The sequence below is a fragment of the Heterodontus francisci genome, chromosome 44 (assembly GCF_036365525.1).
Source record: "Heterodontus francisci isolate sHetFra1 chromosome 44, sHetFra1.hap1, whole genome shotgun sequence".
Taxonomy (NCBI): domain Eukaryota; kingdom Metazoa; phylum Chordata; class Chondrichthyes; order Heterodontiformes; family Heterodontidae; genus Heterodontus; species Heterodontus francisci.
This window is the reverse complement of record NC_090414.1, coordinates 15,702,680-15,715,103: the sequence shown is the minus strand read 5'-3', so window position 1 is coordinate 15,715,103 and position 12,424 is coordinate 15,702,680. Positions and strand designations below refer to the sequence as shown.

At 49.1% G+C, this 12,424-nt stretch overlaps 1 protein-coding gene across 3 annotated transcripts in view; it reads right to left on the bottom strand.

The window, feature by feature from the left end:
• Positions 1–12,424, bottom strand: part of stx5a (syntaxin 5A) — a 61,206-nt gene that overhangs the window by 38,517 nt on the left and 10,265 nt on the right. For 2 of the 3 annotated variants that reach the window (XM_068021733.1, XM_068021732.1), the window contains exon 1: positions 60–213. The exons of the other annotated variant lie outside the window; for it this stretch is intronic. The gene's annotated coding sequence lies outside the window, so the exon portion shown is untranslated. Of the gene's footprint in view, positions 1–59; positions 214–12,424 lie in introns of those variants that run through there. 3 annotated transcript variants of the gene reach the window in all.

Sequence of the window (12,424 nt, the reverse complement as noted above, 5' to 3'; positions counted from 1 at the left end):
AATTTCCTACCCCCACTCCTTTAATTTTTTCCCCCCTCGGGTTTTATAGAGACACTTACCACCGCGGGCTCGAAGTCCTTCTGATTCTCCGGACAGTAGCGGGTTCCTTTCGGTACCAGAGTAACGACCTCTCTTACGCCCGAAAGTGGCTCCTCAACGCCCGCCGCTCGAGCCCGACTGGAGCCGCTAACGTCACTGCAACCCCACGTGACTGCCACGTCTCCCAGCGCAGGCGCGCTGCCGGCAGCCAGCTGGTGTTGGGGAGGGGAGGGGGAGGAGGAGGAGGAGAAGGCGGAGGGCGTGGCTAAAATTTAAAGGGACACTGCTTTGGAAGCAAACAATGTCTGGCCCTTCACCATCCATCCACCACCGGAAGAGTTGCATTTACATAGCGCCCTTCACCACCTCAGGACCACCCCTCCCCCGACAAAAGCAAACGCCTTACGGCCAATGAAGTATTTTCAAAGTGCAGTCGCAATGCTGGAAACGTGACAGCCAACGTGCGCACAGCAAGATCCCACAAGTCAGCCACGTGGGAATGACCCGATTGTCTTTTGCTCTTTTGTGACTGATATCAGTTGAGGGATAAATATTGAGTCAGGGCACCCCCTTGCTCTTCTTCCCAGAGTGGCTGTGGGTTCTGCCCGAGAGGGAGGACTGGGCCTCGGTTCAAAGTCTCATCCGAGAGACGGTGGTGCCTTCAACAGTGCAGCACTCCCTCAGTACTGCCACTCCGTATCTCTTAATACCCAACCCTAACCTGACAAAAATCTATCAATCTCAGTATGGAAAACTCTAGTTCATCTCCAGCATCTGCATCTTTTTTTTGGGGGGAAGAGAGTCATTTACAGCACAGAAGGAGGCCATTCAGCCCATCAAGTTTATGCCAGCTTTCCACAGTGCAATCCAGCCAGTCCCATTCCCCCCCACTCTATCCCCACAGCCCTGCAAGTCTAGCTCCCTGAAGTGCCCATCCAATCTCCTTTTCAAATCAGTTATCATCTCCGCTTCCACCACCCTTGTGGGCAGCGAGTTCCAGGTCATTACCACCCGCTGTGTATAGAAGTTCTTCCTCACATCGCCCTCCGACATCTCTGGCCCAAAACCTTCAATCTGTGTCCCCTAGTCCTTGTACCATCAGCTAATGGGAACAGCTTTTCCTTGTCTAACTTGATTTTGATTTTTTGATTTAGAGATGCAGCACTGAAACAGGCCCTTCGGCCCACCGAGTCTGTGCCGACCATTAACCACCCATTTATACTAATCCTACACTAATCCCATATTCCTACCACATCCTCCCCTGTCCCTATATTCCCCTACCACCTACCTATACTAAGGGCAATTTATAATGGCCAATTTACCTATCAACTGCAAGTCTTTTGGCTGTGGGAGGAAACCCGAGCACCCGGAGGAAACCCACGCAGACACAGGCAGTACCCAGAATTGAACCCGGCTCACTGGAGCTGTGAGGCTGTGGTGCTAACCGCTGCGCCACTGTGCCGCCCTTATCTTGTCATTATCTTGTACACCTCTATCAAATCTCCCCTCAATCTCCTTTGCTCCAAGGAGAACAACCCCAGCTTCTCCAAACTAAACCTGTAGCTAAAATCCCTCATTCTGGTCAATCTCTGCACCCTCTCAAGGACTCTCACATCCTTCCTAAAGTGTGGTGACCAGAACTGGACGCAATACTCTAGTTGGGGCCTAACCAGAGCCTTATAAAAATTCAGCATAACTTCCTTTGTACTCTATACCTCTACTTATGAAGCCCAAGATCCCAAATGCTTTGCTAACCGCTCTCTCAATATGTCCTACCGCTTTCAAAGATCCATGCACTTGCACCCCCAGGTCCTGTCCTGCACACTCTTTCGAACTACACCATTGAATAGATACTGTCTCACCCTATCCCTTCTGTCAAAATATATAACACCTCACACTTGTCTGTATTAAATTCCATCTGCCACTTGTCTGCCCATTCTGCTAGCCTACCTATGTCCTGTTGCAGGTGGTTTGTATCATCCTCACTGTTTGCCACTCCTCCAAGTTTGGTGTCATCGGCAAATTTTGAAATTCTACTCCGTATTCCAAGATCAAAGTCATTTATATCTAGCAAAAAAAAAGCAGGGGTCCTAACACTGACCCTTGGGGAACATCACTGTCTGAAAACAACCATTTACTTTCTGTCCTTAAGCCAAATGTTTTATCCAATTGGACACTGACCCTCCTATTCTATGAGCCTCAATTTTGTAAACCAGCCTTTTATGTGGTACTTTATCAAACACTGCTGTGAGGGAGGGAGTTCCAGGATTTTGACCCCAGCGACAGTGAAGGAACGGCCGATATAGTTCCAAGTCAGGATGGTGTGTGACTTTGGAGGGGAACTTGCAGGTGGTGGTGTCCCCATGCGTCTGTTGCCCTCGTCCTTCTAGGTGGTAGAGGCCGTGGAAGCTACTGCAGTGCTGGGGGTGGGGCAATTAAATGTGAGCTTGGACAATGGGTCCAGGTAGACTATTTGACCATGGTGGGCATCACATTCGCGATCCAGACACTATTCAAGAGGACAGTTTCCATGAATCGGGATGTTTTACTTGAAGCCATTTATGCAGGAGGTAATGTCAGCGGGTCACCAGGTCCTTCGCATCCACTCAATCCCATTCTAAATGTCAAAGTCGGTATCACCGTCTCTCCTCTCTGATTCAGAAGGCGATAGGTTGAAATCCCACTCCAGAGCACAGTCTAAACCGACACTCCCAGTGGGGTACCGAGGGAGTGCTGCACTGTCGGAGGAGTCGTCTTTCGGATGGGATGTTAAACCGAGGCCCCCGTCAGTGCTCTCAAATGGTCATAAAAGAACCCTCAGCCTTACTAGTGGGGAAGGGCGATCTCACAGCGTCCTGGTCAATATATATCCAGCACTCCCTCGGGAGTGCACTCCAGTGTCAAGTCTCTATCATGCAGCTTGGACCCTAGGCCTGCTAACTCAGAGGCAGGAATGAGGGACGTCAACTCTCCACAGATGTTGCCTGTCCTGCTCAGTCTTTCCAGCGTTTCCCGTTTCTGTTTCAGATCTCCAGCATTTGCAATATTTTGCTTTTGCCTAGAAGTTGTATTTGCTCCCAGGGATAAATAAAGAGAATGAAGTCACTTGTTTGTGTCCTCTCAGTATACACCCTGTGGTTAGATCTCTGCGCTCCTCCATTTCCGCCCTCTTGTCCATCCCCCCGATTCCCATCGCTCCACCATTGGCGGCCGTGCCTTCAGCTGCCTGGGGGGCCCCAAGCTCTGGAATTCCCTCCCTAAACCTCTCCGCCTCTCTCCTCCTTTAAGACACTCCTTAAAAACCAACCTCTTTGACCGAGCTTTTGATCATCTGTCTTTGCGGTAATGACCAAGAATTCACCGCCCATCAGCAGGCAGGGGGGGTGGGGGGGGGGGGGAGTGGATTGCTCTGCGGAGAGCCAGCATTGACTCGATGGGCGAAATGGCCTCCTTCTATTCAATAAATGACTCTATGCTTCTGCCCTAATATCTCCTTACGTGGCTCGGTGTCAAATTGTGTTTGGTAATAGCCATAAAGTTATACAGCACAGAAAAAGGCCCTTCTGCCCATCGTGTCTGTGCTGGCCATCAAGCACCTATCTATTCTAATCCCATTTTTCAGCACTTGGTCCGTAGCCTTGTATACTATGGTGTTTCAAGTGCTCATCGAAATACTTCTTAAATGTTGTGAGGGTTCCTGCCTCTACCACCCCTTCAGGCAGTGCGTTCCAGATTCCAACCACCCTCTGGGTGAAAAAATCTTTCCTCAAATCCCCTCTAAACCTCCTGTCCTTTACCTTAAATCTATGCCCCCTTGGTTATTGACACCTCCGCCATGGGAAAACATTTCTTCCTATCTACCCTATCTATGCCCCACATAATTTTGTATACCTCAATCAGGTCCCCCCTCAGCCTTCTCTGCTCTAAGGAAAACAACCCTAGCCTATCCAGTCTCTCTTCATAGCTGAAATGCTCCAGCCCAGGCAACATCCTGGTGAATCTCCTCTGCACCCCCTCCAGTGCAATCACATCCTTCCTATAGTGTGGTGTTCAGAACGGTACACAGTACTCCAGCTGTGGCCTAACTAGTGTTTTATACAGCTCCATCATAACCTCCCTGCTCTTATATGCTATGCCTCGGCTAATAAAGGCAAATATCCCATATGCCTTCCTAACCACCTTATCTACCTGTGCTGCTGCCTTCAGTGATCTATGGACAAGTACACCAAGGTCCCTCTGACCCTCTGTACTCCCTAGGGTTCTACCATCCATTGTATATTCCCTTGCCTTGTTAGTCCTCCCGAAAATGCATCACCTCACACTTATTTATTTGTTTAGAGATACAGCACTGAAACAGGCCCTTCGGCCCACCAAGTCAATCACCCATTTATACTAATCCTACATTAATCCCATATTCCCTACCACATCCCCACCATTCTCCTACCACCTACCTACACTAGGGGCAATTTATAATGGCCAATTTACCTATCAACCTGCAAGTCTGTGGGAGGAAACCGGAGCACCCGGCGAAAACCCACACGGTCACAGGGAGAACTTGCAAACTCCGCACAGGCAGTACCCAGAACTGAACCCAGGTCGCTGGAGCTGTGAGGCTGCGGTGCTAACCACTGCGCCACCCTCACCACCTCTCAGGATTAAATTCCATTTGCCACTGCTCTGCCCATCTTACCAGCCCATCTATATGGTCCTGTAATCTAAGGCTTTCGTCCTCACCAATTTTTGTGTCATCTGCAAACTTACTAATCATGCCTCCCATATTCATGTCTAAATCATTAATGTACACTACAAACAGCAAGGGTCCCAGCACCGATCCCTGCGGTACACCACTGGTCACAGCCTTCCAATCGCAAAAACAGCCCTCGACCATCACCCTCTGCCACCTGCCACTAAGCCAATTTTGGATCCAATTTGCCAAATTGCCCTGGATCCCATGGGCTCTTACCTTCTTGACCAATCTCCCATGCGGGACCTTATCAAAAGCCTTACTGAAGTCCATGTTATCCTCATCTACACACCTAGTCACCTCCTTGAAAGTTAGACACGATCTCCCCCTGATAAAGCCATGCTGACTATCCCTGATTAATCCCTGCCTCTCCAAGTGAAGATTAACCCTGTCCCTCAGAAATTTTTCCAATATTTTCCCAACCACTGATGTTAGACTCACTGGCCTGTAATTACCTGGTTTATCCCTGCTACCCTTCTTGAATAATGGTACCACATTCGCTGTCCTCCAGTCCTCTGGTACCTCTTCTGTTATAACCAACTACAGCAGAAACAGCAGAGACACAGTCGCGGTTCATTTCTGTTGATGTGAACTGGTGTTAGGAATGCTGGACCTTGTAACAGGATTATGTCTTATAGATTGTGACTTTTTAAAAAAAGTTCAAGATAGAATCGATGGGTTGTAAAACAAGGAGTCAGCCACTGAGAACAGGCAAACAAACCGGCAAGTGGTAATACCTGGGGGCAATGCAAAGACCGAGTGAGTAGCTTTGTGAAACTAGACTTCTGGTCTTTGCATTTTGAAGAACAGTAAGCTGTTGAATTCTTTGATAGAGAGAGAGATAGAGAGAGCGAGAGAGAGAGCGAAAATCTACTGTCCGAAGATATACAGTGGAAGGCTGTGGAAACATGAGACTTTTCTTTCGAGAGTTGTAGAGGAATAAAGGGCCCACAGGATCACCGGAAGTCACATGGATGTCCAGGTCAAAAGTGCTTGGAGAAGGGATCAAAGGAAAAAATTGCTGCTTTGAAAAATCTGGGAAATCCAGCCCATTGTAACTGGGGGGAATTTGGGACTTTTAACCGCAAACGACTGTCTAATGGATAAATGTGACGTGAGATGTTCAAATGTTGAATAAGTAAATACCTTAGATTGTAATTTGAGGTATTAGCTTTTTACAAAGTGCTATTTAGTTTGGTTTTTAGAACGAAAGACTTGAAATGTGAAACTATGCGTAATTTGTTCTGTGGGGGGGGGGCGGGGGGGGGGGGGGTTCATAGCTCACGTTAACAATCTCTCTGAGGTCATAACAAATGGAAAGTGGGATTAAGCTGGATACTTTTCCAGCTGGCGTGCACACAACGGGCCGAATGGCCTGCATCAGTGCTGTCAATTTTCTGTGTTTCTGTGTTTATTTTGACAATCCCCAGGGTTTCGGCATCCACCAGAATTCCAGTCAAACTCAGGGTCCCACTGAGTGTCAACATTTTGCAGTGTCTCTAAGCCAAGTGACTGAACAACCCATGAGAATACAGTTTCTGTGCAGAGAGTGGGCTGGGCACACTCTTTTCCCAGCACAATGCCTATGAGCTTGAGGTGCAGTGGTAGTGGAGAGTGGGAGGGCTGTTGTGATAAACGATTTCAGGCCTCAGACGCAACATCTGGGGTGTCCAGCCGAGATGTTTTGGTGGGAAGCAGGGAGGCGAAACAGTGATAGATTACGGCACAGGAGGAGGCCATTGGACCCATCGTGTCCCTGCTGGCCCTCTGCAGGAGCAACTCAGTTAATCCCACTCCCCCACCCTTTCCCGATAGTCCCGCAATTTCCTTTCCCTTCAGGTGCTTGTCCAACACCTTTTTGAAAGCCTCGATTGAATCTGCCTCCACCACACTCTCGGGTAGTTTATTCCAGATCCGAATCACTCGCTGTGCAAGAAAGCTTTTCCACGTGTCGGTGTTGATTCTTTGACCAATCACCTTGAATCGGTGTCCTCTGGTTCTCAACCCTTCCTCCAATGGGAACAGTTTCTCCCTATCTACTCTCTCCAGACCCATGATTTTGAACACCTCGATCAAATCTCCTCTCGGCCTTCTCTTCTCCAAGGAGAACAGCCCCAGCTTCTCCAATCTATCCACGTAACTGAAGTCCCTCATCCCTGGAACCATTCTCATGAATCTTTTCTGCACCCTCTCTAATGCCTTCACATCCTTCCTAAAGTGCGGAGCCCAGAATTGGACACAATGCTCCGGTTGAGGCTGAATCAGTGTTTTATAAAAGGCTCACCATAACATCCTTGCTTTTGTAGTTTACTTTAAAACTGGTTATTGACATCTAGTAGTAGGCATCAGTCTGTCTGATGGACTGCAGCCAGGGGAGATACCACTTCTGAGTTGAACATCGCCTGTGTGACTGTAGAGGCCGACCTGTGAGTCATAGAGTTGTACAGCACAGAAACAGGCCCTTCGGCCCACCGCATCCATGCTGACCATAATGCCTATCTATACTAATCCCACCTGCCTGCATTAATTCCATATCCCTCTATGCCTTGCTCATTCAAGTACCTGTCCAGAGGCCTCTTAAATGTTGCTACTGTTCCTGCCTCCACCACCTCCTCAGGCAGCTCATTCCAGATACCCAACTATTCTTTGTGTGAAAAATTTACCCCTTTGACCCCCTTTAAACCTCCTCCCTCTCACCTTAAATCTATGCCCTCTAGTTTTAGTCACCCCTACCATGGGAAACAGACTCTGGCTATCTACGCCTCTCATAATTTTATATACCTCTATCATGTCCCCTCTCAGCCTCCTTCACTCCAGGGAAAACAGACCCAGCCTATCCAATCTCTCTTCATAACTCAAGCCCTCCAAACCAGGCAACATCCTTGTGAATCTTTTCTGCACCCTCTCTAGCTTAATCACATCTTTCCTGTAGTGCGGCGACCAGAACTGCACACAGTATTCCAAATGCGGCCTAACCAACGTTATGTACAACTGTAACATGACGTCCCAACTCTTGTACACAATGCCTCGGCCGATGAAGGCAAGCATGCCATACGCCTTCTTCCCCACCCTGTCTACCTGTGTTGCCACTTTCAGGGAACTATGTATTTGCACCCAAAGGTCTCGCTGCTCAACAACACTCCGCAGGGCCCTGCCATTCACTGTATATGTCCTGCCCTAGTTTAACTTCCCAAAATGCATCATTTCGCACTTGTCTGCGTTAAATTCTATTTGCCACTCCCTTGCCCACTTTCCCAGTTGATCTATTTCCTGTTGTAACCTTAGACAACCTTCTTCTCTGTCCACTATACCACCAATTTTGGTGTCATCTGCAAACTTACTAATCATGCCCCTTACATTCACATCCAAGTCATTAATATATATGACAAACAACAGAGGGCCCAGAAACGATCCCTGCGGCACACCACTGGTCTCCAGCCTCCAATCTGAAAAACAACCCTCCACTACCACCCTCTGCCTCCTATCACCAAGCCAAATTTGTATCCAATTTGCTAGCTCACCCTGGATCCCATGTGTTTGAACCTTCTGGACCAGCCTACCACGCGGGACCTTGTCAAAGGCCTTGCTAAAGTCCATGTAGACAACGTCCATCACCCTGCCCTCGTCAATCCTCTTGGTCACCTCCTCAAAACTCAATCAAATTCGTGAGACATGATTTCCCACGCACAAAGTCATGCTGACTATCCCTAATCAGACCAGGCCTTTCCAGATGCATGTAAATCCTGTCTCAGAATCCCTTCCAACAACTTTCCCACCACTGATGTAAGGCTCACCGGCCTATAGTTCTCTGGCTTATCCCTGCTGCCCTTCTTAAATAAAGGCACAACATTAGCTATCCTCCAGTCTTCCGGTACCTCACCCGTGGTGAACAATGATACAAAAATCTCTGCCAGGGCCCCAGCAATCTCCTCCCTTGCTTCCCATAGCATCCTAGGATACACCCGGTCAGGCCCTGGTGATTTATCCACCTTAATGCGCTTCAAAACCTCCAACACCTCCTCCTTTGCAATATTGATATGCTTCAGGATATCGGTGTTCCCTCCCTTGAACTCACTAGCTTCCATGACCTTCTCCACGGTAAATACAGACGAGAAGTATTCATTTAAGACCTCGCCCATTTCCTGTGGCTCCACACATAGATTACCACACTGATCCTTAAGGGGACCTACTCTCTCCCTAGCTACCCTTTTACTCTTAATATACTTACAGAATCTTTTAGGATTCTCCTTTATCTTATCTGCCAGGGAAATCTCATGGCCCCTTTTCACCCTCCTAATTTCCTTCTTAAGTGTACTCCTACATCCCCTATACTCCTCGAGGGACTCGCTTGATCCCAGCTGCCTATCCCTGAGATAGGCCTCCTTCTTTGTCCTGACCAGACCCTCAATATCCCTCGTCAACCAAGGTTCCCTAAATTTGCCAGCCTCGCCCTTCAATCTAACAGGAACATGCCGGCCCTGAACTCTTCCTATCTCACTTTTAAAAGCTTCCCACTTGCCAGACGTCCCTTTACCTGTAAACAGCCTCTCCCATTCAACTTTTGAGAGTTCCTGTCTGATGCCATCGAAATTAGCCTTCCCCCAATTTAGGACTTCAACCTGAGGACCAGTCCTCTCCTTTTCTATAACTATCTTGAAGCTAATAGAGTTATGGTCACTGGTCCCAAAGTGCTCCCCCACTGACACATCAACCACCTGCCCATCCTCATTTCCTAAGAGGAGGTTGAGTGTAGCCCCTTCTCTATTAGGGCCACTTACATACTGCTTCAGAAAACTATCCTGGACACACTTAACAAATTCTTCCCCATCTGATCCCTTAGCACTAAGGCAGTCCCAGTCAATATTAGGGAAGTTAAAATCACCTACTATTACAACCCTATAATTCCTACACCTATCTGTAATTTCCCGACATATATGCTCCTCCACTTCCCTCTGACTATTGGGGGGCCTATAGTATAATCCCATCAAAGTGATCACCCCTTTCTTATTTCTAACTTCTACCCATATGGCCTCGCTGGACGTTCCCTCCGGGATATCCTCTCTAAGTACTCCCGTGATGTCCTCCCTAATCAATAGTGCAACTCCCCCTCCTCTCTTACCTCCACCTCTGTCATGCCGGAAGGATCAGTACCCCAGAACATTGAGCTGCCAGTCCTGCCCATCCCTCAACCACATTTCCGTAATAGCTATAATATCACAATCCCATGTACCGATCCATGCTCTGAGTTCATCTGCCTTACCTGTAAGGCTTCTTGCATTAAAGTAAATGCAGTTTAGCCTACCAGACCTTCCACGCTCCCTGTCCTGCCCCTGCCCGGCCTGCCTACTGAACTTGCTTGCTTTAACCTCTACGTTTGCCTCAACTATCTCATCGGAGAGACTACTACTTTGGGTCCCAACCCCCTCCCAGACTAGTTTAAACCCTCCCGAGTAGTACTAGCAAACCTGCCCGCAAGGATATTGGTCCCCTTCCAGTTCAGATGCAACCCGTCCCTCTTGTACAGGTCACCTCTGCAGCAGATGAAATCCCGATGGTCCAAGTAGCTGAAGCAATCCCTTCCGCAGCTGACACAGATGAATATCATCGGCCCGAAGTTAACTGAAGATTTTTTTTTTTCTGCCGGGCTCTCTTTTCTGCCATCTGGCAGTTTCTTTAGTCCTCTGCATTTCCCACGCCCTTCCTGACTGCCATTCTCCAGGAACTCCGGTCAGCAGCAAGGACTTCCCGTGCATCGACTCCGATCCCGGTCAACATGAGGTCTCGCGTGCCGACATCCTGGTATCGCAGACGTGGGCAGCCTGTTCGTCTCGTGCTGACAGCAAGATCGCCATAGTGCGTGTCTTCGAGGATGCGGCCGTCACCCATTGACCCACGACCCAGCCAACGGAGCCGCCCGCGGAGCTTTGTATTTTCGGTCAGTTTGCTGTCGATTCACACTCGCCTTCTCAACTTTGGCAATGACAGCTGCAGCCTTGGCAAATCCTGGCATCGAGGGACAGATTGCTGGTGATTGTTGATCCAAGGTGAAGCTGTTGACGGCCTCCAAAGTGAGGTTGGCGATGCTGATGGCAGGCGGAGTCTCTACGTCCTAGTCCATAACTTCGGTCTTCCTGACGCTGATCGCCAGTCCAAACCCCTCGCAGGCCTGGGAGAACCGATCTGCAAAAGCATCTGACGTTGCTCCACTGTGAGTGACCGAACTGTAGACGTTCTCGTGGCAGGACGAGATGACGCCCAAGAGTCCCGGAGGGCAGCCTATTTTCCGCAGCAGTCTGACAAGTCCGTCTCGGCTGACAGGAGCGGAAGGCACTATGAAGGCAATGTACTGTTCACGGCAATTCTCCTGGAACTGCCAGAGTAATAAAATTGTGTCGACTGTCGATCTACCAGCTTTGAAGCTGCACTGAGACTCAGGATAGATGCGTGACACCACAATCTGCAATCTGGGCAGAGCAATGTGAGTAAATACTTAGCCAGGAGATGCCTCAGTAATTATTGCAGTCACTGCAATCCCTATTGTATTGCACAAGGTGACTAAGCTTGCATCTTTCCTTCCGAGAGAGACACAAGAGTCCATGGAGAGGTTGCAGCAGTGCCGGTTTTCCACTTTTGATGATTCCAGGTGGCATACCATCATTTCCCGGGGATTTACCACTGGCAAGACGGTCAATGGCCTTGTCGGGCTCTACTATGGTGGGCTGACTGTCCAGCTCCTCCATGACAGGGAAGTCTGGATCGGCACTGAGAGCTACTTCAGTGACAACGTTCTCCATGGCGTAGAGTTCGAAGTAATGCTCCACTCACCTTTCCATCTGCTTGCTCGGTCCAGTGACGATCGCCCCTTGTCTTTGTCTTCAAGGGAGCTGATATAGTTACTGCTGGGCCCTTTGCTTTAATTCCTTCATACATTCCTCCAGCATCCTTGGATTCAGCATAATTGTCTGCTGTCGCCGAGTTTCAACCAGTATTGATTGGCGCAGTGCCCATCAGTATAGCTCCAGCAAACTCCCTCCATTTGTGTTCATCTTGCCAATCCCCTGGTGCCCAATACACGTTGGCCTAGCTGTGTAGTCGGTACCCAGGCTTGCGTTGAAGTCTCCAAGAAGGTGCAGTCCCTGGGTGCTGGGAATTCTACTTGATGGCACTGTCAAGTGTCTCAAGGTCCTTGACATCTCGGGGAGGGCGCGAGGTGAGTGTCGGGGCATGGATGCACAGCAATGTCCACATTGAGCCTTGTGAGTTCTTTGTCGATCTCAGTTGCCTTGCATGCACGCAACGAGACGCGATGATCTCTTGCTCTCATACTCTACGCCAATCGAGCGAGAGCTTATAATCGGTAACTGTTTCTTCCCGTGTTGTTTAATCCCCGCCAGGGAGTGGGCCTGGGCAAATAGTGTGGAGATCCTGAGTTGCCCGAGCATCGGGAACCACCCCCCCGCCTCCCCATCTCAGCATTGCTCGCATTGTCCAAAGGAAAGGGGAAAACCAGCACTGTTTGGTACCAGCTCTGCTGCAGGAGTTGCCGGAAAGCTGCCTGATAAGCGACAAGTGACTGCTTGCGGGACTCCACTCCAGATTTACCTCTCTCCCAGAACACTCACAAGGCAATGAGGCTATTTA